The sequence below is a fragment of the Mobula birostris genome, chromosome 7, assembly GCF_030028105.1.
Source record: "Mobula birostris isolate sMobBir1 chromosome 7, sMobBir1.hap1, whole genome shotgun sequence".
In the NCBI taxonomy this organism is placed as follows: domain Eukaryota; kingdom Metazoa; phylum Chordata; class Chondrichthyes; order Myliobatiformes; family Myliobatidae; genus Mobula; species Mobula birostris.
Genome location: NC_092376.1, coordinates 174,184,177 through 174,211,640, shown reverse-complemented (window position 1 = coordinate 174,211,640; position 27,464 = coordinate 174,184,177). Strand labels below are relative to the sequence as shown.

General features: G+C 42.8%; 1 protein-coding gene across 2 annotated transcripts in view; it reads right to left on the bottom strand.

Moving 5' to 3' along the window:
- Positions 1 to 27,464, bottom strand: part of LOC140200581 (alpha-1,3-mannosyl-glycoprotein 4-beta-N-acetylglucosaminyltransferase B) — a 431,883-nt gene that overhangs the window by 285,697 nt on the left and 118,722 nt on the right. The window lies entirely within an intron of this gene.

The following is a 27,464-nucleotide window of genomic DNA, read 5'->3' as shown; positions in this document are numbered from 1 at the left end:
CTCTGCTCTAAATATACCCAATGACTTGGCCTCCATACCCATCTGTAGCAATGAATTCCACAGATTCACCACCTTCTGGCAACATAAGTTACCCTCATCTCTATTCTAAAGGAATCTCTTCTGTTCTGAGGCTGTGCCCTCTGGTCCTAGACTCTTCCATCATTGGAAACTTCCTCTCCTCATCCACTCTATCTAGGCCTTTATAAATATTTGATAAGTTTCAATGAGATCTGCCCTCATTCTGCTAAACTCCAGCAAGTACAGGCCCAGGGACATCAAACGCTCCTCATGGATTAACACTTTCATTTCTGGAATCATTCTCGTGACCCTCCTCTGAAATCGCGTCTTTTCTTAGATAAAGGGCCCAAACTGCTTACAATACTTCAAATGCAGTCTGACCGATGCCTTATAAAGTCTCAGAATTACATTCTTAAAAGATGAACGGGCAGTGAATCCATTCTCAGTGATGACTGGAAATGGATTCATGGCCGTGGTCAACCAAGAGAACTTTCCACACTCTTCCAAAGGGAATCAGCCAAGGATAAGGATAGAATATCTTGTTTAAACAGATTGTAGGTAAAGGCAGAGGTCACTACTCCCTTCCATTAACAATTTCCAGGCAATGGATATTGGCCGTATTCACAAAATAGCAACACACACAAAATGCTAGAAGAACTCAAAAGACCAGGCAGCATCTATGGAAAAGAGTATAGTCAATGAGTCTAGGCCATTCATCGGGAATGGAAATAAAGATGAGAAGTCAGAACACGATGGGGGGAGTGGGGGGAGGGGAGGGAGTGGTACAAAGTGGTAGGTGACTGGTGAAACCTGGGGGGGGTATGAGAGGGAATGTTGTTGATTGGTGAAAGAGGCAGATAGCTGGAGAAGGGACTATCTGACAGGAGAGTGGAGAAGACCATGGAAGAAAGGGAAGGAGGAGGAACACCAGAGGGAGGTGATGGGCAAGTAAAGAGATAAAGTGAGAGAGGAAGACAGGAATAGGAAATGGTGAAAGTGGGATGGGGGGACAATTACTGGAAATCGATGTTCATGCCATTAGGTTGGAGGATACCTAGAATATAAGGTGTTGCTGCTCCAACCTAAGTGTGGCCTCATCATGACAGTACAGGAGAAGAGGCCATGGACAGACACATTGGTATGGGAATGGGAAGTAGAACTGAAATGGGTGGCCACCGAGAGATCCCCTTTTTCCTAGGTACTTAGCGAAGTCTCCCAATCTATCTTGCGTCTCATCGATATACAGCAGGCCCTACCAGGAACACTGGATACAGTGGATGACCAAAGCAGACACAGGTAAAGGGTCACCACACCTGGAAGGACTGTTTGGGGCCCTGAATGGTAGTGAGGGAGGAGGTTTAGGGGCAGGTGTGGTTTTGGTTCTGCTTGTGCCCTTCTTCCTTCACCCCCCCCACCCCCGGTTTCACTTATTTTACACTTCGTACTTCTTCCTCAACCCCACCTTCTTACTCTGACTTCTCATCTTTTCTTCCCAGCCCTGATGAAGAGTCTCGGCCTGAAACGGTGACGGTTTGCTCTTTTCCATCGGTATTGCTTGGCCTGCTGAGTTCCTCCAACATTTTGTGGGTGCTACTTTGGATTTTCAGCACCTGCAGATTTTCTTGTGTTTGTCACAAAAGAATAGTTGGATTGGGTTGGATGTAGGCGTGATGCCTCAAGAAGGTGCAATCCATCATTAAGGACCCCCATTACCCAGGACATGCCCTTTTCTCATTGTTACCATCGAGGAGGTGATACTAGAGCCTGAAGACACACGCTCAACGATGAATGAATGGCATCTTTCCCTCTGTCATCAGATTTCTGAATGGACAATGAACCCATCAACACTACCTCACTACTTTTTCTTTGTTCTTTCTCTTTTTACACTGTTTACCTTTTTTTAAATATGTACTTCTAATGTAATTTACAGTTTTTATTATTACATATTACAATGTACTGCTGCGGCATAAGAACAAATTTCACGACATATGCCAGTGATACTAAACCTGTTTCTGATTCTGAATTGTTTCTTTTCTCGTAATTTAACTTTCCTATGATTGTGTGTATTTTTACGTAATCACCTGTACACGTGCAATTATTCCGTCAATTTTCCAGCAATTACAGTACAGTTCCTTCTGTATTTTCTAGAAACTTCCTAATTTTCTACAGCAGGTGTCACGTTATTTGAATGTGGCTATTTGAAAGGTGAATTGTTATCACTGGAATGTTGTTATCTCTAGTCTGAGTATGAGATGATCATGACTGTTTTTGTCCCCTTGGCTTTCTTTCCTTTGGTCTCTCAGTTTCTCTTTCTTGTTTGTTTTCCATTCTTGTGATACTGAATAAAACTATTGTAAGCAACACGTTTTATGCCTGATTACTGACTTGCAAAAAACTTTTAAGTTCAAAGTAAATTTATTAACAAAGTGTATATATGTCACCATATACACCCTGAGATTTATTTTATTTCCTTTTTTTTAGATATAGCAAGGAACAGGACCTTCTGACCCAAAGAGATTTAACACTTAATCAGAGGACAATTTACAATTTCCAATGACCAATTAATCTACTAACCCGATAAATGGATGGACTGTGGGAGGAAATGGGAGCACCCAGAGAAAAAAACATGTTCACGGGAAGGAACTTAGAAACCGTGTGACACCATGGTAGCTTAGTGGTTAGCATGACACTATTACAGCTCGGACATTCTGGTGTTGAGTTCAATTCTGGTGTCCTTCTTTAAGGAGTCTCTGCGCAACCTCTGCATGGAAGGTGTGGGTTTCCTCCCACACACCAAAGACATACTTGGTAGGTTAACTGGTAATTGTAAATTATCCCGTATTAGGTTAGGGCTAATTGGGTTTTCAGGGATTGCTGGGACAGCGCGCGTTGAAGGGTTGGAAAGCCCTACTCTGTGCTGTATCGCTAAAAATTGATGTCAGAATTGAACTCCAAACTCTGACACCCCAAGCTGTAATAGCGTTGCACTAACAACTATGCTACCATGGTATTTTCTTCAAGGCATTTAAGGACTATGATAGGATCAGGATCCAAAAGAAATTTAAAAATTGGATCACTGCCTACTGAGAGAATGCCATAACGAAGCAAGACACACACACACACACACACAGAAATGATGAAGGATCTTGGCCCAAAGTATCGATTGTTCATTTATTTCCATAGATGCTGCCTAACTTGCTGAGTTCACCCAGCATTTTGTGTGTGTTGCTCTGGGGATTTCCAGCATCTGCAGAATCTCTTGTTTTTACGGGATGCTATAGGTGACTATTCTGTCAAAGGTGTGGGCCAACATGTCACACACAACCCTTGTTGTGGATCTTAGCTGAAGGTAAAGCAGCTCAGTGGGCTAAAGTTGTAGTACCCAGTGCTTTATCCTTCAAATAACATCACTACAGCAAATTATCTGAGGATTATTTCATTGTTTATGGGAATTTACTATGTACATTTCAGCACATGGAGTTTAATCCTGTGATGATTTCTACAGATGTATAGTGGAAAGCATTTTAACTGGCTGCATCGCGGTCTGCTATGAGGCTCCAATGCACAGTACTAGAAAAAGCTGCAGAAAGTTGTAAACTCAGCCAGCTCCATCATGGGCACTAGACTCAAGGTTACCTTCAGAAAGTGATGGGCGGCATCCATCATTAAGGACTCCCATCATTCAGGACATGCCTTCTTCTCATTATTACCAACAGGAAGGAGGTACGGGAGCCTGAAGGCACACATTCAATGTTTTAGGAACAAGCTTTTTCCCCACCACCATCAGATTTTTGAACAATGCTTGAACACTACCTCACTATTTTTGCTCTCTTTTTGCACTACTTATTTAATCCATAAAACCATAAGATACAGGAGCAGAATTAGGCCATTTGTCCAATCGAGTCTGCTCCACCACCTCAAAATGGCTGATCCAATTTTCCCCTCAGCCCCAATCTCCTACCTTCTCCCTGAATCCCTTCATGCCCTGACCAATCAAGAATCTATCAACCACTGCCTTAAGTATACATAAAGACCTGGCCTTCACAGCCGCCTGTGGCACAGAATTTCACAGATTCACCACTCTCTGGCTAAAGAAATACATCATCTCCATTCTAAAAAGATGCCCCTCTCTTCTGAGGCTGTGTCCTCTGGTCTTAGACTCTCCCACTGAAGGAAACATCCTCTCCACATCCACTCCATTAAGGCCTTTCACCATTCAACAGGTTTCAAAGAGGTCACCCCTCATTCTTTTGAATTCTGGTGAATACAGGCCTAGAGCCATCAAACACTTTTCATATGACAAGACATTCAACCCTGTTATCATTTTCATGAACCTCCTTTGAACTCTCTCCAGTTTCAGCACATCCTTTCTAAGATATTGGGCCCAAAAACGGTCGCAATACTCTAAGTGAGGCCTCACCAGTGCTTTATAAAGTTTCAACATTACATCCTTGCTTTTATATTCTCGCCCTCTTGAAATAAATGCTACCATTGCATTTGCCTTCCTTACCGCAGACTCAGCCTGCAAATTAACCTTTAGGGAATCCTGCACAAGGATTCCCAAGGTCCTTTGCACCTCAGTTTTGTAATTTCTCTCTATTTAGAAAATAATCAACCCTTTCATTTCTTCTACCAAAGTGCATGACCATACACTTCCCAACACTACTTTCCATCTGCTATTTCTTTGCTCATTCTAGGCACATAATGTGAAGGTAAACCTGAAGGGTTTCTACAAGTATATTAAGAGTAAAAGGATAGTAAGGGACAAAACTGGTCCCCTAGAAGATCAAAGTGGTTGTCTATGTGTGGAGCCTCACGATTTGGGGGAGATCTTAAACCATTTTTTTGCATCAGTATTTACTCAGGAAACTGGCATAGCGTATATAGAAGGAAGGGAAACAAGCGGCAGTGTCATGGAACATATAGAGATTAAAGAGGAGGAGGTGCTTGCTGCCTTACAGTGAATAAAGGTAGATAAATCCCCAGGGTCTGACATATTTCCTCAGACCTTGAGGGAGACTAGTGTAGAAATTGCAGGGGCCCTGGCAGAAATATTTTAAGTGTCCTTAGCCACGGGTATGGTGCCGGAGGATTGGAGGGTAGCTCATGTTGTTCCGTTGTTTAAAAAATGCTCCAAAAGTAAACCAGGTAATTACAAGCTGGTGAGCCTGACATCAGTAGTAGGTGATTTATTGGAAGGTGTTCTGAGAGATCGGATATACAAGTATTCGGTCAGCCAAGGGCTGATTAAGGATAGTCAGCATGACTTTGTGCGTGGTAGGTCGTGTTTAACGAATCTTGTAGAGCTTTTTGAGGAGGTTACCAAGAAAGCGGACGAAGGAAAGGCTGTGGATGTTGTTGTCTACATGGACTTGTAAGGCCTTTGACAAGGTCCCACACGGGAGGTTAGTTCAGAAGGTTCAGACACTAGGTATCCATGGAGAGGTTGTAAACTGGATTCGAAATTGGTTGTGTGGGAGAAGACAGAGAGTGGTCGTGGATGATTACTTATCAGACTGCAGGCCAGTGATTAGTCGTGTGCCTCAAGGTTCTGTGCTGGGACCATTGTTTTTTGTTGTCTATATCAATGATCTAGATAATAATGTGGTAAATTGGATCAGCAAGTTTGCTGATGACACTAAGATTGGAGGCATTATGGACAGCGAGGAGGGCTTTCAATGCTTGCAGAGGGATCTGGACCAACTGGAAAAATGGGCCAGAAAATGGCAGATGGGATTTAATGCAGAGGATTGGAGAGTGGCTCATGTTGTTCCGTTGTTTAAAAAAGGATCGAAAAGTAATCCGGGAAATTATAGGTCGGTGAGTTTAACGTCAGTAGTAGGTAAGTTATTGGAGGGAGTACTAAGAGACAGAATCTACAAGCATTTGGATAGACAGAGGCTTATTAGGGAGAGTCAACATGGCTTTGTGCGTGGTAGGTCATGTTTGACCAATCTGTTGGAGTTTTTCGAGGAGGTTACCAGGAAAGTGGATGAAGGGAAGGCAGTGGATATTGTCTACATGGACTTCAGTAAGGCCTTTGACAAGGTCCCGCATGGGAGGTTAGTTAGGAAAATTCAGTCGCTAGGTATACATGGAGAGGTGGTAAATTGGATTAGACGTTGGCTCGATGGAAGAAGCCAGAGAGTGGTGGTAGAGAATTGCTTCTCTGAGTGGAGGCCTGTGACTAGTGGTGTGCCACAGGGATCAGTGCTGGGTCCATTGTTATTTGTCATCTATATCAATGATCTGGATGATAATGTGGTAAATTGGATCAGCAAGTTTGCTGATTATACAAAGATTGGAGGTGTAGTAGACAGTGAGGAAGGTTTTCAGAGCCTGCAGAGAGACTTGGACCAGCTGGAAAAATGGGCTGAAAAATGGCAGATGGAGTTTAATACTGACAAGTGTGAGGTATTGCACGTTGGATGGACAAACCAACGTAGAACATACAGGGTTAATGGTAAGGCACTGAGGAGTGCAGTGGAACAGAGGGATCTGGGAATACAGATACAATATTCCCTAAAAGTGTCGTCACAGGTAGATAGGGTCGTAAAGAGAGCTTTTGGTACATTGGCCTTTATTAATCGAAGTATTGAGTATAAGAGCTGGAATGTTATGATGAGGTTGTATAAGGCATTGGTGAGGCCGAATCTGGAGTACTGTGTTCAGTTTTGGTCACCAAATTACAGGAAGGATATAAATAAGGTTGAAAGAGTGCAGAGAAGGTTTACAAGGATGTTGCCGGGACTTGAGAAACTCAGTTACAGAGAAAGGTTGAATAGGTTAGGACTTTATTCCCTGGAGCGTAGAAGAATGAGGGGAGATTTGATAGAGGTATATAAAATTATGATGGGTATAGATAGAGTGAATGCAAGCAGGCTTTTTCTGCTGAGGCAAGGGGAGAAAAAAACCAGAGGACATGGGTTAAGGGTGAGGGGGGAAAAGTTTAAAGGGAACATTAGGGGGGGCTTCTTCACACAGAGAGTGGTGGGAGTATGGAATGAGCTGCCAGACGAGGTGGTAAATGCGGGTTCTTTTTTAACATTTAAGAATAAATTGGACAGATACATGGATGGGAAGTGTATGGAGGGATATGGTCCGTGTGCAGGTCAGTGGGACTAGGCAGAAAATGGTTCAGCACAGCCAAGAAGGGCCAAAGGGCCTGTTTCTGTGCTGTAGTTTCTATGGTTCTATGGTAAGTGTGAGGTCTTGCACTTTGGAAGGACAAATCAAGGTAGGACATACACAGTAAATGGTAGGGCACTGTGGAGTGCGGAGGAACAAAGGGATCTGGGAGTTCAGAAACATAATTCCCTGAAAGTGGCATCATAGGTAGACAGGGTTGTAAAGAAGGCTTTTGGCATCCTGGCATTCATTAATCAAAGTATTGAGTATAGGAGTTGGGATGTTATGGGGAGGTGGTACAGGCATTGGTGAGGCCAAATTTGGAGTATTGTGTACAGTTCTGGTCACCTAACTACAGGAAGGATATCAATAAGATTGAAAGAGTGCAGAGAAGATTTACTAGGATGTTGCCAGGTCTTCAGGAGTGAGTTATAGGGAAAGATTGAACAGGTTAGGACTTTATTCCTTGGAGCGTGGAAGAATGAGGGGAGATTTAATAGAGGTTTACAAAATTATGAGGGGTATAGACAGAGTAAATATGAATAGGTTCTTTCCACTTTGATTAGGAGAGATAAATACGAGAGGACATGGCTTTAGGGTGAAAGGGGAAACGTTTATGGGGAATATTAGGGGGAACTTCTTCACTCAGAGAGTGGTGGGAGTGTGGAATGAGCTGCCATCTGACGTGGTAAATGCAGGCTCACTCTTAAGTTTTAAGAATAAATTGGATAGGTACATGGATGGGAAAGGTCTGGAGGGTTATGGACTGGATGCAGGTCAATGGGACTAGCGGAATAAATGTTTCGGCACAGACTAGAAAAGCGGAATGGCCTGTTTCCTGTGCTGTAGTATTCTATGGTTCTATTCTCCTAATCTGTCTATGTCCTTCTGTAGCACTCGACTTCCTCACAACTACCTGCCCTTCCACTGATCTTCATATCATCTGCAAACTTTGCAACAAAGCCATCAATTCCATCATCCAAACCACTGACATATAACACAAAAAGAATCTGTCCCAACACAGACCCCTGTGGAATACCGCTAGTCATTGGCAGCCAACTAGAAAAGGTTCCCTTTATTCCCACTCTTTGCCTCCTATTTGACCTTTTAAATATAATTCTGATTGTAATTTATTGCACTGTATTACTGTCAGAAAACACAAATTTCACAAAATATGTCAGTGATTCTGATGCATTTTAAGGGTAGCAGGACGTACATCATTAATAGTTGGATCATAGAGAGTACCTAGGAACAGAGGGACCAACAATACTTGAAGGTGGCAGGGAAGGTAGATAAAGTGATTAAGAAGGCATATTGGATACTAGTGTTTATTAATCGGGGCTTTAAATACAGGAGTAGGTAGCTTATACTCCAGCTGAGGTCAGAACAATGCTTTAAGAAATTGGAGTACGGCAGTTCTTGCCACACAATAAGGAGAATGTGATGGTGCCAGAGGGGACTCACCAGGGCCGGACCATTTTGTAGGTGATACCAGAGAGGCTGGGTCCCTACTCCATGCAGCAGAGTTGATTAAGAGGGGACATAATTCAGGAATATGAAACATAGCACAGCACAGGAACAGGCACTTCAGCCCACAATGGTATGCCAAACCAATTAAATTAGTAATCAAATGGATAACCAAATTAATCCCTTCTAGCTGCACAATGTCCATATCCTTCCATTTTCCTCACATTCATGTGCCTATCTAAAGGTCTCTGAAACATCCCAGATGTATCTGCCTCTACCACCACCCTAGGCAGCATATTCCAGACACCCACCTCTCTCTGTGTAAAAAAAACCTGCACCTCACACTTCCTTTGAAATCACCCCCTCTCACCTTAAGTGCATTCCCTCTGGTATTAGACATTTCAATCCTGGGTAAAAGATGCTGTCTGTCTACTCTATCTATGCCTCTCATACCCTTATAAAGTTCTGTCTGATCAGTTTCATCTACCTCAATACATGACTGAGGCGTATGGATAGGGTGGACTGCAGGAAATGCCTCTTTACCAGAGGTCCTATTTGAGGCTAGGATTAATCTAGATGGGTAGGCCAAATACCCTGTTTCCAAAATGAAAGTTGAGTTTAATATCCTCTGCACAAAAATATGTTTGTAGGTGCAATTAAAAACGTACATGCAGCGGCTTCACAGGCCCATAGCATCAGATAATCACCAATCACAAGAAAAGCGTAGATGAAACAAAATAAACAGTTTTTTTAAAATCAAAAAGCACAATTAAAGCAAAAGAAACAGTCTATTTTAGTGTGGTGGCTTAAGTTTTCATAGTGTCACTAACAATATTGCAGCATGGCTCTGGGGCTATCAGTCTGGGCTGCTATGGCAGTGAAGCAGTTAGCTCAACACTATTACAGCTCAGGGCACTGGAGTCCCCTGTAAGAAGTTTGTACGACCTCCCCAAGAGCGTGTGGGTTTCCTCTGGGTGCTCCAGTTTCCTCCCACAGACCAAAGACACACAGGTTAGTAGGTTAATTGGTCATTGTATATTGACCTGTGATTAGACTAGGGTTAAATCGGTAGATTGCTGGGCAGTATGGGCTCGTTACCCGGAAGGGCCCATTCTGCGCTGTAGCTCAAAATAAATAAATAAATAAATAAATAAAGTCCTTTCTCCCTGGGACCATTCCAGTGAACTTCCTCTTCACCTTCCCCAAGGCATTGACTTTCCTCCCTAAAAGCCTGGTATAGACCTCAAAGCTCCATCTGAGGTCTAACCATTGATTTATGATGTAGTGCTGATGACAGCTTCAAAAGAGCTCTGTAAACACATTGTTCATCTTACTTAAGGATTTCAGAGCAGACAGAACTAAACACCCTTGTAACCTGAGCACATGTTCAATAATTTTCCTGTCAGTCTGGCTCCAGAAATCCATTTATTAATGTCGACTTGCTACTACAAGAAACATTCCAGTATCATGTAAAGACTCAAATCTGACAGACAGTTCAATATTTACAAATTAATTTAAGACACCCTATGTTTTCTTTTACAGGAATTCAATATGGCAAGAAGGGAAGCTTATAAAATACAAACAAAATCAAATAGTTTTCTAAATTCAGCTGCCAGTTACGACTCACATGGGCACACTCACATGCCTTCAAGTGTGGGTTTGAATCCACCCAGGAGAGAAACACAACCCAGGTCCTCTCCGCTGCAGGACCAACACTGCCCTGATCTGTTGGCAGAAATCTCTTTAACACAAGGTGCAGACTAGAGCCCTGCCAGCTCTCTCGCAGGGGAGCAATGCTCTGTAAATTAGTTTTTAACAGCAGCAGTACAGTGCATTACAGATATTGTATAAAATACATCAACTTAAATTAACATAAATTATAAATAACTTAAACCACAAAACAGACATAATAACATTAGCGAGAGAAATATAGTTCAAGGTAAAACTAGGGTTTTTCCAAGTTCAAGTTTAGTTGTCATTCAACCATACATGAATACTCATGAACACAGCCAAAAGAAGCAGCATTTCTCCAGGGCCTAAGTCAGACATCCCACCTCTCCCAGAAGTTCCGGGAGTCTCCCACATATGGATAATGGCTCTCTGACGCCCAGAAATTATATACAATATCCCAGAAATCAATTTTTTTTGAGAGGGAGAGGGAGAGGGAGAAGGAGAGGGAGAGGGAGCATCCTGACTGGCCTCTCTTTGTGCTAAGAGCGGTCCCCAACCACCAGGCCGTGAGGAAACAATACGATTTGGCGATATGAAACGTTATGAGTCAGCTGCACCTTTCCTCATTCCCTGTCACGCACTGTTGAACTTGAACACACGCACTGCTGAACTTGAGTCATCCATGTCAGCGCGGGAAGAAGATCAACTCCTCGAGCTTGCAAATGACAGTGGGCTGAAAAGTATCTTTGACATAACATCTTTGCCGGCACTCTGGATCAGGGTCAAGGCTGAATATCCTGAGATAGCCACGGAAGCACTGAAAACATTGCTTCCATTTCCAACATCATATCTCTGCAAAGTGGGGTTTTCTGCAATGAATGCAACGAAAACTAAATTGCGGAATAGACTGGACATAAGGAACCCCCTTCGAGTATCGCTGTCTGCCATCACCCTTCCATGGGACCGTCTGGTTGCAGGGAAACAAGCCCAGGGCTCCCACTGATTCAGCGATACTGGTGTGTTGCAATGATTTTTTATGTTCATACGGGGAAAATATGTGCCGTGTGTTTAATATCCAAATGTTACTTAAAATGTTATGATGCTATTGACTTATAAGTGACTTATAATTGACTTATCACTATATTCATGCGAGGAAAATATGCGCTGTGGGTTTAATATTAAATTCATTAGATAAACCCTTTTAGAAATGAAATTAAGTGTATTAGCCACTTATAAGTGACTTATAATTGACTTATCATCTATATTCCGGTCGTGATTAACACCCCCCACTCCCGTCAGCCGGTCCGCAAGGATATTGTCAATATTAAACCCGTCTGCAGTGCAAAAAAGGTTGGGGACCCCTGCTAAGTAGACTTATCAGTTTTCTCTGTGGGCGGGCTTTACAGTCAACCTCAAAAATAATGACAGTGTTGCTCGCTGCACTGTTTGCAACAGTGACTTTTCTATTGCCCATGGTGGGTTAAAACGTAAAAGACATGTTCAGGTGAGTTTAACAGGCGTCATTCGTTCATTAGCATAGCTAGCGTTATTTAAACTAGCTGGCTGGCTGCTGAGGAGTTACTCTATTGATGTCCTACGTGATGAAGCCAAACTCCCTGTAGACTTGCTTAAAGTTGTAATAGAATAAACATGATAATATAATATAAGTACATATTTTAATGTCATATTTTCTGCATATACCCAACTTGGTTTACAGATTAGACAAAATCACTAAACAAAGTATTACATACACCCTTGGAGGTCAACGGGAGGGGGTATATGGGGTTGCGGGGGGTGGGGGTGCTACCTCCCTGAAATGAGTTTTTGCAGGGTGGGATGTCTGGCCTAAGTGCAAAACACAATACCAACCTTCATACACAGTAAAGCCACATATAACATCTATAAGGTAGCAGCAAATATACAGTCACACAAATAATAATATATCACTCAAGTCCCTGAATATCGTGTGATGTCCTGTTGATTGATGGTGCATGGATGTTTTTGGCAAGAACAGCCTCTCAGCAGTCAGATCAAGATTATCATTATTTGGTATATGTACATTGAAACATACAGTGAAATATATCATCTTGTCAAATCAAATGTACAAGAATTGTGAATTTGATGGCAGTAGGTCAGGAGTGAACATAGAACAGTACAGCCCCATCAGCCTACGAAGTTGTGCCAACCTTCTGACCTACTCTAAGATCAACCAAGCCCTTCCCTCCCCATAACCTTCTATTTTTCTATCATTCATCTGCCTATCTAAGAGTTCCTTAAATGTCCCTAATTTATCTGTCTCTACCACCGAACCTGGCAGTGTGTTCCACACATCAACCTCTCCCTGTGTAAAAAATACTATCTCTGACATCCTCCTATACTTTCCTCCACTCACCTTAAAATTATGTCTCCTTGTATTCAGCATTTCCTCCCTGAGGAAAAGGTGCTGGTCAGAGAAGTGGAGAGGACAGAGAAGATCCTCTAACTCCTTCTCTGTCTAGAGTGGTTAGCACAACACTTTACAGCAGTATCTATAAAATTTAAGATCAATTCCTCCCACTCTCTGTAAGGACTTTGTACAGCCTCCCCATGACCGTGTGTGTTTGCTCCGGGTGCTCCAGTTTCTGGTTAGGGTTAATAAGTTGTGGGCATGCTGTGTTGGCGCTGGAGTATGGCAACACTTGCGGGTTGCCCCCAGCACAATCATTGCAAACGATGCGTTTTACTCTATGTTTTGACGTCTTCTTCTTCTTCTTCATGTGCCTTGCGTGCTACACGCTTGGGTGATCATGGCTCTCCACATTGAACAATCCCTCGCAGCGTCAATGATATCTCGCACATTTAGATTTGTTAGTTCTTTCACAGTGTCCATCTATTTTCTTCTTTGCCTTCCTCTTCCGCATTTCCCAGGCATACTGCCTTGTAATGTAAGGCATTCTACTTCTCCCTTTCTGATGACATGGCCCAGGAAATTAAGTTTCCTCTCATTTAATGTTCTCATTAAAGATCTTTTTGTATGGGCATGTTGGAGTACTGTCTCATTAGTTACCCTATCTCTATATGATATTTTCAGCATTCTTCTAAGAAACCACATATCTGTTGCTTCTAAGTTTCTTTGGAGTTCTGGTGTTATAGTCCATGTTTCGGAAGCATACAGCAAGATTGACCAGATGTAACATTTTAGTAGCCTAAGCCTTGTTGTCATAGAGATGTCCGTTGGTAAAAATGGTAAGCAATGAAAAGCATGAAACATGCTAAAGCCACTGGACCTGATGAAACATCAGTGGAAATGATACAAGCCCTAGAAGATCTAGGCATAGATATTCTTTTTGAACTGTTTAATGGCATATATGAGTCTGGTGTATTGCCTGACAATCTCTTGAAATCAGTATTTATAACTCTGCCAAAAATTCCTGGAACTATTAACTGCAAAAATTATAGAACAATCAGTCTTTTGAGTCACATAATAAAGATTTTGATGAGAATTGTTCCGAGTCGAATTAAAAACAAGTTAAGTCCAGAAACTTCTAAACTGCAATATGGGTTTATTGAGGATAGAGGAACAAGGATCGCAATTTTCATACTACGAATGCTTTCAGAAAGGACAATTGAATACCAAAATGATGTCTTTTTATGTTTTATTGAATTCACTAAAGCATTCAACAAAGTGCAACATAAAAAATTATTTCAAATTCTTGCAGTCGGGAGGAGAAGATGACGGCGCAACAAAGCGCACGCGGCCTCTCCAGTGATGAATATCTATTATCTGTCAAGTAGGAGGCCGTGCACAATTCTGATTTGATGGGGACGGACGTGAGAGCACGGAGGAACATCTGGTGAAACTTCTGAAATGCCTGTTTCGCTGCCACCGCTACTGTGTGATCCGAAATCTCCGGAGGGGAAGGCCCCGAATCTTCGGCTTTGCCTGTTGCTTGGCGGCCGGGGCTGGGGTCGAAGCACTTGGCAGAGATGATGCTCGGTGTTGGAGGGCTGGTCGGAGGCTCGAAGTTTTCGGACGGACTCAGAGTCGAACTGTGGTCGGGTGCTTCCAGGATGCTGCATCGGCAAGTTTGTGGCGCTGGAAGCTCATGGCAGGGAGAGTTTCTCCCTTCTACCGTCTGCGTGAGATGTTGGGGCTATCAGGACTTTGAGACTTTTTTTTACCGTGCCCATGGTCTGCTCTTATCAAATTACGGTATTGCTTTGCACTGTTGTAACTATATGTTATAATACTGTGGTTTTTGTGGCTTTAGTCTTAGTCTGTCTTGTGTTTCTGTGATATCATACTGGAGGAACATTGTATCATTTTTTAATGCATGCATTTCTAAGTGACAATAAATGAGGACTGAGTGTCCTAATAATCTAATCAAATCTAAACTAAACGTCACAAGATGCTAGAAGTAAAGTAGAAATAAAAAGAAGAATTGCCATTGCCAAAACCAACTTCCAAAAATTGAAACCCATGTTTACCAACAGACACATTTCTATGACAACAAGGCTTAGGCTACTAAAATATTACATTTGGTCAATCTTGTTTTGATGTACATGTGACAAATAAAGCTAATCTTTAAGATCCAATGGTACCATTGTCCAAGGTAGTTCTAGGGCAGAGGTTCCTAATCTTTTATATGCCATGGGTCCCTGCCAATAACCAAGAAATATGTGGATCCCAGGTTGAGAACCCCCGTTCTAGGGCAAAATATATCTCTCAAAGAACAGCACAGGAACAATTAACTCTTCACTGCGGTTTATAGCAGTTTGCAATACACGGGTTAGCAGCTGAGCTTCTGATATTACTTTGGAAGCAGGTAATTGATTTTAAAACCACACTGAGAATCCTATGAAAGTTATCAAATTTTCAGATTTCCAGACATCCCACCCTGCAAAAGCTCATTTCAGGGAGGTAGTACCACCATTTCAGGGAGGTAGCACCCCCGCCTCCTGCAACCCCATATCCCCCCCACCCCGTCAACCTCCAAGGGTGTATGTAATACTTTGTTTAGTTATTTTGCCTAATCTGTAAACCAAGTTGGGTATATGCAGCAAATGTGACATTAAAATATGTACTTATATTATATTATCATGTTTATTCTATTACAACTTTAAGCGAGTCTACAGAGTTTGGCCTCATCACGTAGGACATCAATAGCATAGCACCTTGGCAGCTAGCCAGCTAGTTTAAATCCAGGTCCCTAACCTGTTTTGCACCGTGAACCGGTTTAGTATTCTTGCGGACCGGCCGACCTCGGGGCTGGGGTGGGGTTGGGGGCGGGGGGGGGGGTGTTAAGCGCGACCACAATATAGGTGATACATCAACTATAAGTCACTTGTAAGTAGCTAATACACTCAATTTCATTTCTAAAGGGGTTTATCTAACGAATTTAATATTAAACCCACAGCGCATATTTTCCTCACATGAATATAGTGATAAGTCAATTATAACAGTGGTCCCAAACCTCCGGGCCGCGAAGAATGCAGGGGTACAGCGGTGGCCAGAACGAACCCAGCACATCCTTAAGAAAAAAGATGTGCTGGGTGCGTTCTGGCTACCGCTGTATTCTTCGCAGCTCGGAGGTTGGGGACCACTGAATTATAAGTCACTTATAAGTCAATGGCATCATAACATTTTAAGTAACGTTTGGATATTAAACACAAAGCGTATATTTTCCTCGTATGAATATATAAAATCATTGCAACACACCAATATCGCTGAATCAGTGGGAGCCCTGGGCTTGTTTTCCTGCAACAACACGATCCTATCGAGGGGTGATGGGAGACAGCGATACTCGAAGGGGGTTCCTTATGTCCAGTCTATTCCGCAATTTAGTTTTCGTTGCATTCATCACAGAAAACTCCGCTTCGCAGAAATATGTTGGAAATGGAAGCAACACTTTCAGTGCTTTCGTGGCTATCTCAGGATATTCAGCCTTGACTTTGATCCAGAATGCCAGCAGAGATGTTAGGTCAAACCATACTTTTCAGCCCGTCGTCATTTGCAAGCTCGAGGATTTGATCTCCTTCCCGCGCTGACATGGATGATTCACCGGGGACATTCACAAATGGGTCATGGACCCATTCCTTTGCACGTCTTGGGTCACTGATGACCTCGCGTGCGTTAAAATTCAACAGTGCGTGACAGGGAATGAGGAAAGGTGCAGCTGACTCATATTGCCAAATGATATTGTTTCCTCAAGATGGTTGGGGACCACTCTTAGCATGAAGAAAGACCAAACAGGATGCTTGCTCTCCCTCTCCCTCTCCCCCTCAAAAAAATCTATTTCCAGGATATTGTATATAATTTCCAGGTGTCAGGGAGCCACTATCGATATGCAGGAGGCTCCCAGAACTTCCGGGAGAGGTGGGATGTCTGGACTTCATGCCCTATGTAAAAGGAGAATGAGAGGTGACTTGATAGAGATGTACAAAATGATAAGAGGCAAAGATGAAGTGGACAGCCAGATACATGTGCTCAGGGCAGAAATGGCTAATATAAGTGGGCATAATTTTAAGGTGATTTAAGGAGAGTATAGGGAAGGAGTGTCAGAAGTAGGATTTATACATAGAGTGGTGGGTGCAGACAGATACGTTAGGGACGTTTTAGAGACTCTTACATCGTTGAAGGAAAAATGGAGGCTATGTGGGAGGGAAGGGTTAGATTGAACTTGAAGTAGGTTAAAAAATAGGCTGCACCACAGCCTGGCATGGAAACACCAATATCCTCGAACGGCAAATCCAACAAAAAGTAATGAATATAGCCCAATCCATCATGGGTAAAACCCTCCCCACCATTGAGCACATCGATATGAAACGCTATCGCAGGAAAGCAGCATTTATCATTAGGCACTCCCACCACCCAGGACACGCTCTCTTCTCACTGCTGCCAGCAGAAAGAAGGTACATGAGGCTGAGGACTCAGATCACCAGGTTCAAGAACAATTATTACCCCTCATCCATCAGGCTCCTGAACCAAAGGGGACAACTTCACTCGCCCCATCATTGAAATGTTGCCACAACCAATGGATTCAATGTCAAGGACTCTTCATTTCATGTTCTTGATATCTATTGCTTGCTTGCTTGCTTGCTTGCTTGCTTGCTTTCTTTCTTTCTTTCTATGATTTTTACATTTACATTGGCATAGTTCGTTGTCTTCTGCACACTGGTTGAATGTCCCAGTTGGACAGTCTATCATTGATTCTGTTATGGCTATTATTCTATAGATTTGATAAGCATGCCCACAAGAAAACAAATCTCAGAGCTGTATATGGTGACATATATGTACTTTGATAATAAATTTACTTTGAACTTGAGCATTGTGGGCTGGAGGGCTTGCACTGTGCTGTAATGTCCTCTCCCAAAAGTTCAATTAAAGAAGAGATATAACTGCATTTGAGCTAAACTATAATAAATTCCATGGAGTCACACACCACAGACATGGGCCCTTCAGTGCACCATATCTATATTCACTGAGAGTTCATTCATACGGTTTCTCAGAGTGACGGCTTGGGCCCAGAAGCAAGACCGCGCGTAAAATGGCAACAATATACCAGATGGGTCAAGGGGCCTGTTTCTGTCATGTACTCTATATGGAAGCTGCCGTAAGCAGCAAGCAGCTCAAGACACCAAGGTTCGAGGGTCAGACCATACTTTGTTCCAGAAAGAGATGCAATAGTAGCAACAGCTCCCAGCAAACAGCAGGCAATAACTGGTGCGACAGTTGATGCTTCTGCTGGATGCGGTTAAGCAAAGTAAAACGACACAGGTCAGCAGTTAAACATTTACATTTTTCCCTACTTTACTATTGGATTACAACATAAAAGTTGACACAGAAGAAAAAAATCACACACCACTTAATTATATTATTTTCCCTAAGCAGTAAGGCTGATCAACACCTCCACCCACTAACCCACCCCTCCACACCCCCAATCACCACTACTTTATCATTTCCTGTCTGTCACCTTATGTACAGACACCCTTGTACCCTGCAGCTTTACGATGCAATTAATGTCTCTCTCTCTCTATATATATATATTATATATATAAACTACCTTATGTATTTATATTTTTTGTGTTTTTCATTTTTATTGAAGTCATTGCTGTACTGTGTTTTTTTTTGTGCTGAATTGGATCCAGGGTAACAATTATTTTGTTCTCCTTTACACTTGTGTACTGGAAATGACATTACACTATCTTGAATTTTTAATCAATGCTTATTTCCAGTACTCTTCCTCCCAAAACTGGCTTGTATTTCAAACATTATTGCCAGCATCCTTCTTTACAAATAAATGGTAGATCCATGATTGTATTGTGAAAAGATTTACCCTGTTGTTCCTTCAGTCCTGAGACCAATGGCCATTGCTCTGCGTCAGTGATATGTGGTGAAGAAATAATGGAAAATCACATTTTATTATAGAACAGAGAAATACTGAGTAATGATTGCTTTCTTGGATGGAACCAGAAGGAAATGACTTTCCGGGTTTCAGAGAGACTGGTGCCTTATATAACCTTGAACAAAACATGTGCTTATTTGGCAATGGAATTAAATTTGTTATCTAATCCTGTGGCCCTGCATGAATGTAAATTTCCTCTATCTAAATAGAGGGAAGATTGAAGATCCTCTACCAATCTCTCTTCTAGAGCCTTCAATCCTTTGATTAGTTCACCTCTTAATCTTCAGTATTCTTTAAACCTTGAGATACTTTTCAACAACATTAAACCCTCAAACTGCAACAATCCAGTCTGAATTCACATTTTATGGATTATTGATCCTGTGACATAATTATTACACTGCCACAGAGTCACAAATTCTGGTTAATTGTGCACCTGTTCCAAATGTAACTATTATTAGTTTGCTCTAACGTTGCATATCCGTACTTCTAACTTTATTTTTATATAATTCTTTATTTTGCTGCTATATTCACATGCTTCAAATCAGCCACCATCAGCCCTGTACCAAGGAACTCTACACCTTCAGAACTAAATGACTACTGCCCAGTGGCACTGACACCAATCATCATGAAATTCTCTGAATTGCTGGTAATGGCACATATCAAAAACTCCACTGGACACTCACCAATATGCTTACCAACAGAATCACACCACAACAGATGCCATAGCATCCGTCAGGCACTTGGCCCCGACACATCTAGAATCGAAGGACACTGGTGTCAGAATGCTGCTTCAGTTCAGCATTCAACACAGAACTTGGTGAAAAAAAATCCTACTCCCCAATCTAAATACATCACTATTCAACTGGGTGTTAGACTTCCTAACCAACAGACCTCAGATAATCAGGATGTACAATCACTCCTCCCTCCCCAGGTGCCCCTCAGAGCTGTGTGCTAAGACCATTGCTGTACACTCTGCTCACACATGACTGCACAGCCAAACACCTGAGCAATCACATCAAGTTTGCCAGTGACACAACAGTGGTGGGGGTCATCACTAACTAAGATGAGACAGCCTACAGAGAGGAGGTGGAAGTGCTCGACGTCTGGTGACAAGCAAATAACCTCTTCCTCAATGTCAACAAAACAAGAGATGGTTATCGACTTCAGAAGAACTCACACCCCAACTTACATCAGCGGCACAGCAGTGAAGCAGCTTCAAGCTCCTGGGAGTGCTCATCTCGCACAACCTCCCATAGTCCCAGAACACACCTTACACAATCAAGAAGGCTCATTAATGCCTCAACTTTCCGATGAGGCTGAAGAAAGCTGGACTATGCAGATGCACAGTACAGAGCATCTGAACAAACTGCATCACTGCTTGGTACAGAAACTGCACTGGGCTGGATAGGAATGCTCAACAACAAGTAGTCAAAACTGCCCAACACATCACCTGCACCAGCTTACCCACCATCTGGACATCTATACAGAAAGGAACCGGGAAAGGGCCAGTGACATCATGAAGGATCCCACCCACCCTGCTCACGGACTGTTGTCCCACTCCCATTCAGGCCAAGACCCTTTATCAGGATTGGAAAAAAAAATATGTGAAGTCAGAGTTAGAAGGTAGGGGAAGGGGAGGAAGAAGTACCAGATGGTAGGTGATAGGTGAAACTGTGAGGGGGGACAAGGGGGAATCTGATAGGAGAGGGTAGAAAACCATTGAAGAAAGGGAAGGGGGAGGAGCACCAGAAAGAGGTGATGGGCGGGTAAGGAGATAAGCTGAGAAAGGGAAAAGTGGGATGGGGAATGGTGAAGGGAAGTTGGGAGGGGGTCATTACCGGAAGTTCGAGAAATCGGTGCTCATGCCAAAGGTTGGAGGCTATCCAGACGGAATACAGGTCAGAACCAGAATCAGGTTTATTATCACCAGCATGTGATGTGAAATTTGTTAACTTAGCAGCAGCAGTTCAATGCAATACATAATTTAGCAGAGGGAAATAATAATAATAAAATAAAACATAATAATAAATAAACAAGTAAATCAAATACATATATTGAATAGATTTTTTAAAATGTGCAAACAGAAAAAAATGAAGTAGTGTCCAAAGCTTCAATGTCCACTTAGGAATCGGATGGCAGAGGGGAAGAAGCTGTTCCTGAATCGCTGAGTGTGTGCCTTCAGGCTTCTGTATCTCCTACCTGATGGTAACAGTGAGAAAATGGCATGCCCTGAGTGCTGGAGGTCCTTAATAATGGACACTGCTTTTCTGTGACACTGCTCCCTGAAGATGTCCTGGGTACTTTGTAAGCTAGTGCTCAAGATGAAGCTGACTAGATTTACAACCTTCCGCAGCTTCTTTCGGTCCTGTGCAGTGGCCCCTCCATACCAGACAGTGATGCAGCCTGTCAGAATGTTCTCCACGGTACATGTATAGAAGTTTTTGAGTGTATCTGTTGACATGCCAAATCTCTTCAAACTCCTAATAAAGTACAGCTGCTGTCTTGCCTTCTTCATAACTACATCCATATGTTGGGACCAGGTTAGATCCTGAGATTTTGACACCCAGGAACTTGAAACTAATCACTCTCTCCACTTCTGATCCCTCTATGAGGATTGGTATGTGTTCCTTTGTCTTACCCTTCCTGAAGTCCACAATCAGCTCTTCTGTCTTACTGACGTTGAGTGCCAGGTTGTTGCTGCGGCACCACTCCACTAGTTGGCATATCTCACTCCTGTACGCCCTCCCATCACCACCTGAGATTCTACCAACAATGGTTGTATCATCAGCAAATTTAGAGATGGTATTTGATCCTCCAACCTGAGTATGGACTGATATGTCGGAATGGGAATGGGAAGAAGAATTGAAATGGGTGGCCACAGGGAAATCTCACTTTTTCTGGCAGACAAAATCTCATCATTTTTATTTCAGAACTAATGAAGTGTCCTCCTTCTTCAAAGAAAGGGGCCTCCCTTCCTCCACCATCAATGCTGCCCTCACTCACATCTCTTCCATTTCATGCACGTCTGCCTCATCCCATCCTCTCACCATCCCAAGAGGGACAGGATTGCTCTTGTCCTCACCTACCACCCATTAGCCTCCGCATCCAGCACAAAATTCTCCATAACTTCTGCCATCTCTAAGGGATCCTACCACCAAGCCCATCCTTCCCTCACCCCCACTTTCCACAGGGATTACTCCCTTGTCTATTTGCCCCTCCCCACAGGTCTCCTTCCTGGTACTTATCCTTGCAACAGAACTAGTGCCATTCCAATTCCCTACACCTCTTCCTTCACTATCAATCAGGGCCCCAAACAGTCCTTCCAGGTGAGGCAACACCTCACCTGTGGGTCTGCTAGGGTCATCTACTGTATCCCTTGCTCCCGGTGGGGCCTCCTGTATATCAGTGAAACCCGATGTAGATTGAGAGACCACTTCACTGAGCACCTAAGTGCTGTCCGCTACTGTCTCTCGGTGGCTACCCATTTCAATTCTACTTCCCATTCTGACATGTCAGTTCATGGCCTCCATCTAATGCTGCGAAGAGGCTACTCTCAGGTTGGAGAAGCAACATCTCATATTCCATTTGGGTAGCCTCCAACCTGATGGTATTAACATCGATTTCTCGAACCTTCCGAAATTGTCCCCTCTTCAATATTTCCATTCTCATTTCCCTCTCTCACTTAACCTCCTTACCTACCTATCATCTCCCTCTGGTGCTCCTACCCCTTCCCTTTCTTCCATGGTCTTCTACCCGCTTCTATCGGATACTCCCTTCTCCAGCCTTTATCTCTTTCACCAATCAACTTCCCAGCTCTTTATCTCATCCTGCCCCCTCCCCCACCCCACCCCTGGTTTCATACCACCCCTATCACATACCACCTTGTCTGTCTTTCTGCCCTCTCCCCATCCTCTTGTTCTGACATCTCATCTTTTTTCCCAGTCCATCCCACTCACATGAAAAGCAGATTATTTTTGCTTTTATGATATATAGAGTGAACAGCTCAGGGCCTTAAACACCTTCTTAAAATCATATTGAGAGGAATAGCCAAACAATGAGTACCTTACAGAGGTGCAGAATCACACGAGCCCCATCATCGAGGACACCTTAAGAGGCGATGCCTCATAAAGGTGGCATCCGTCATGAAGGACTCCCACCAACCAGGACATGCCCTCTTCTCATTGTTACCATAAGAAAGAAGCCTCAGGAACCTGAAGGTACACACTCAATGTTTCAGCAGCAACTTCTTCCTCTCCGCCAACAGATTTCTATCAAAGCTACTCAATATTTTGCTCTCTTTTTACACTACTTATTTAATTGAGGAGAGGAGCAGAGGAGGTAGACTATGTTTTATGATCAACCCATTACGGTCTACAAACGTTGTAGTGATGTCCCAGTCCTGCTCACCCAACCTGGAACATATAACTTGAGAGAGGGACAAGGGGATGGGAAGTGGTGAAGTGTGGGAGGCATTACTGGAAGTTTGAGAAATCGATGTTCATGCCATCAGGTTGGAGCCTACCCAAACAGAATATAAGGTGTTGTTCCTCCAACCTAAGTGTGGCCTAATTCCGATAGTGGAGGAGGCCATGGATGGACATAACAGAATGGGAATGGGAAGTGGAATTAAAATGGGTAACCACTGGGCGATCCCTTGACCCGCTCTCATGTTATCTCTTTGCCCACCCATAGCCTCCCTCTGGTGCTCCCCACCCCCCCTTTTTTTTCTTTCTTCCATGACCTGCCTTCTGTCTCTTTCACCAATCAACTTCCTAGCTCTTTGCTTCATCCTTCCTACTCCAAGTTTCACCTATCGCCTGGTGTTTCTTTCTGCCCTCCCCCCACCTTTCAAATCTACCGTACTTCTCCGCTTTTTTTCCAGTCCTGCCAAAGGTTTTCGGCCTGAAACATCGACTGTACTTTTTCCATAGATGCTGCCTGGCCTGCTGAGTTCCTCCAGCATTTTGTGTGTGTTGCTCGGATTTCCAGCATCTGCAGATTTTCTCTTGTTTGTGAATAGTGAGGACCAAGAAGGTATGGACAAGGGAGGTGCACGAGCACTTACAGAGTCAGTGGACTGGACTGTATTCAGGGATTGATCTTTGAGTCTGAATGAGTATGCCACAGCCATTATTGACTTCACTAAAACCACTGTGGATGAGTGTGTGCCTGTGAGAACATACTGTACATATCCAAATCAAAAGCCATGGATGAAACAGGAGATTTGTAGTCCGCTGAGGGCTAGATCTGTGGCATTCAAGTCTGGTGACCCAGGACTATACAAGAAAACTAGGTACAACTTATCAAGGGCTATCTCTAGAGCAAAGGAACAATTCTGAACGGTTGGAGGTAGAATGGATTGCACGTCAACTCTGGCAGGGTTTGCAGGCCATCAGTCCCGACAAAACAAAACCTAACATCATGAATAGTAGTGATGTTTCACTTCCAGATGAGCTCAACTCCTTTTATGCACACTTTGAAAGAGAGAATAAAACTAGAACTACGAGGATCTCTGCAGCACCTGGTGACCCTGTGATCTCTGCCTCAGAGGCCAATGTTAAGGCAACAGGCCCCAATGGAGTAACTGGTAAAGCTCTGAAAACACACCGCTCAATTGGTGGGTGCGTTCAAAGACATTTTCAATCTGCCTGAAGTTCCCACCTGCTTCAAAAGGACGTCAATCATACCAGTGCCCAAGAAGAGCAGGATGAGACTATCATTCACTAGCACTCACCCTTACAGTGATCAAGTGCTTTGAGAGATTGGTTATGGCTAGAATTAACTCCTGTCTCAGCAAGGACCTAGACCCACTACAGTTTGCCTTTCACCACAATAGGTCTACAGTGGATGTGATCTCATTGGCTCTTCACGCAGACTTGGGTCACCTGGACAATACAAATACCCATGTCAGGATGCTGTTTATTGACTACAGCTCAGTGTTTAACACAATCATTCCTACAGTTCTGATTGAAAAGCCCCAAACATGGGCCTCTATACCTCCCTCTGCAACTGGATCCTCAACTTCCTCACCGGTAGAACACAACCTGTGCAGATTGGAAATAACATCTCCACCTTGCTGGCAATGAACACTGGTGCACTTCAGGGATGTGTGCTTAGCCCACTGCTCCACTCTCTCCATGACAGTTCAAAGGCCATCTACGACACAACTGTTGTTGGCAGAATTTCAGATAGTGACGAGGGGGTGTACAGGGGCGAGATACAACAGCGAGTTGAGTGGTGCCACAGCAACAACTTTGCACTCAACATCAGTAAGACCAAAAAGCTGATTGCAGACTTCAGAAAGGATAAGACAAGGGACACGAAAAAAAAAAAAATATATATATATATGTTTTAAATACATATTATCATATATTGCATTGTACTGCTTCTGCAAAGTTAACAAATTTAATGACATATACCAGTGATATTAAACCTGATTCTGTATACTGTATACGCGCACACACACAGTTGAAAGAAAAAAACTGACTTTCTGCATTAATTACTCATAAAATGTGGTCTGATCTTCATCTTAGTCACAATAATAGAGACAAATGAAATGTGTCTATACTAATAACACACAATTGTACTACTTCTTGCCAATACTGAGTACATCATTTAAACAAACTCAGTCGAAGTTCAAAAAAAGTTTGTGAATCTCCAGGATAATGCCTTCTACAAAAGCTATTTGGAGTCAGGTCTTTCAATCAATGATATAAGATTGGAGATTTGTGTTGTAGAAGTTCCCTGCCCTATAAAAAAGACAAAGTCAGGTTACTGACAGAGGAGGATCCGTTTATGTGCACCAACTTTCAGAGGACCTCAGAAGAACTGTAGAAATGCATGAAGCTAGAAAAGGCTACAAAAGCATTTCTAAAGACCTGATTGTTCATCAGTCCACAGTGAGAGAGATTGTCTACAAATGGAGGAAATTCAGTACTGTTTCTACTCTCCCTAGAAGTCGGTGTCCTGCAAAGATCACATCAAGAGTACAATGTGCAATGCTGAAGGTGGTGAAAAAGAACCCAAGGGTAACAGCAAAAGACATGTAGAAATCTCTAGAACTTGCTAAATCTCTGTTCATGTGTCCACTATAAGAAAAATATTGAACAAGAATGGCGTTCATGGAAGGACATCATGGAGGAAACCACTGCTCTCCAAGACAACATTGCTGCACATCTCAAGTTTGCAAAAGACCACCTGGATGTTTTGTACCAATCCTAGTACAATGTTCGGTGGACAGATGAGACAAAAGTTGAACTTTTGGCAAAAATGTACACTGCTATACTTGGAGGAAGAGGGGCATTGCACACCAACACGAAAACCTCATCCCAACTGTGAAGCATGGTAGAAGGAGCTTCATGGTTTGGGGCTGCTTTGCTGCCTCAGGGCCTAGACAACTTGCAATCATTGAGGGAACAATGAATTCAAAATTGTATCAAGACATTTTACAGGAGAATGTCAGGGTAGCAGTCCATCACCTGAAAACATAATAGAAGTTGGATGATACAACAAGACAATGGTCCAAAACACAAGAGTAAATCAACAACAGAATGGTTTAAAAATAAGAAAATTCATGTCTTGGAATGGCCAAAAGTCAGAGTCCAGACCTTAACCTAATTGAGATGCTGTGGCATGACCTGAAGAGGGCTATTCGTGCAAGGTTTCCCAGAAGTATTGATGAACTGAAACAGTTTTGTCTGGAGAAATGGTCTAAAACTCCTCCTCGCCGCTGTGCAAGTCTGATCAGCAGCTACATATAAGAAACGTTTGATGGCGATCATTGCTGCTACAGGAGGTTCTACCAGTTAAGATACAAGGGTTCACAAACTTTTTCCAGCCTGGACTGTGAATGATTAAACAATGTGTTCAATAAAGACAAGAAAAGTACACTTGTTTGTGTTATTAGTTTAGGCAGATTTGTGTTTGTCTATTATTGTGACTCAAATGAAGATCAGACCACATTTGTAATTTATAGTTTTTTATTATGTATTGCTCTGTACTGCTGCTGCAGAAAAACATATTTCACGACATATGCCAGTGATATAAACTTGATTCTGATTAACTCCAGAAAATACCATCCTCCTGCCATGGAACATCATACTTCATTTCTAAACACGGGAGAATCTGCAGATGCTGGAAATTTTGAGCAATACACACAAAACGCTGGAGGAACTCGGCAGCTCAGGCAGCATCTGTGGAGGGGAATGAACAGTTGATACTTCTCTCCATGGATACTACATTTCTAGATTGTTTCTAAATCTGAACAGTCAGCGGCCTCACTCACAGATTATATTTTAAGAGCTACAAGGTTGGAAAAATAATTGTGATTGAAAGAGATCACAGAGTTAAGAAGGGATCCAGAAACCAGCTGGAAAAAAATCATTCATTCTATTCAAGGAATTCTCACAGGAAAAGAAAGAGGAAATTGTCAGAAAATTATTTCAGAGAAACCAGGCTTCACATCTGCAGAATTTAACACTTCTATTCCAGACTGTACCATGGGCCGGTTTATTTCTCCGTGGGCTTTGTGAGTTTAGTTTGCGGGCACTCACAGTGTGATTACTCACGAGCTGAGTAGTAGACCCTGACGGATGCCCGTTTCACACTTATCAATTCCTTAAGTCAGGCGTGTACAGAGGAATTGTCTGGGGAATACATTCAAGTCTCTCCAGCTAGTGCCCTTTCTGCACCTGCTCAGTGAGCAGTAAGAAACAAAACAGTAGGAGACACAGGAGACTGCAGATGAGTAACAAACAACCTGTTGTAGGAACTTGGTGGATGGAACAGCAAATGTGG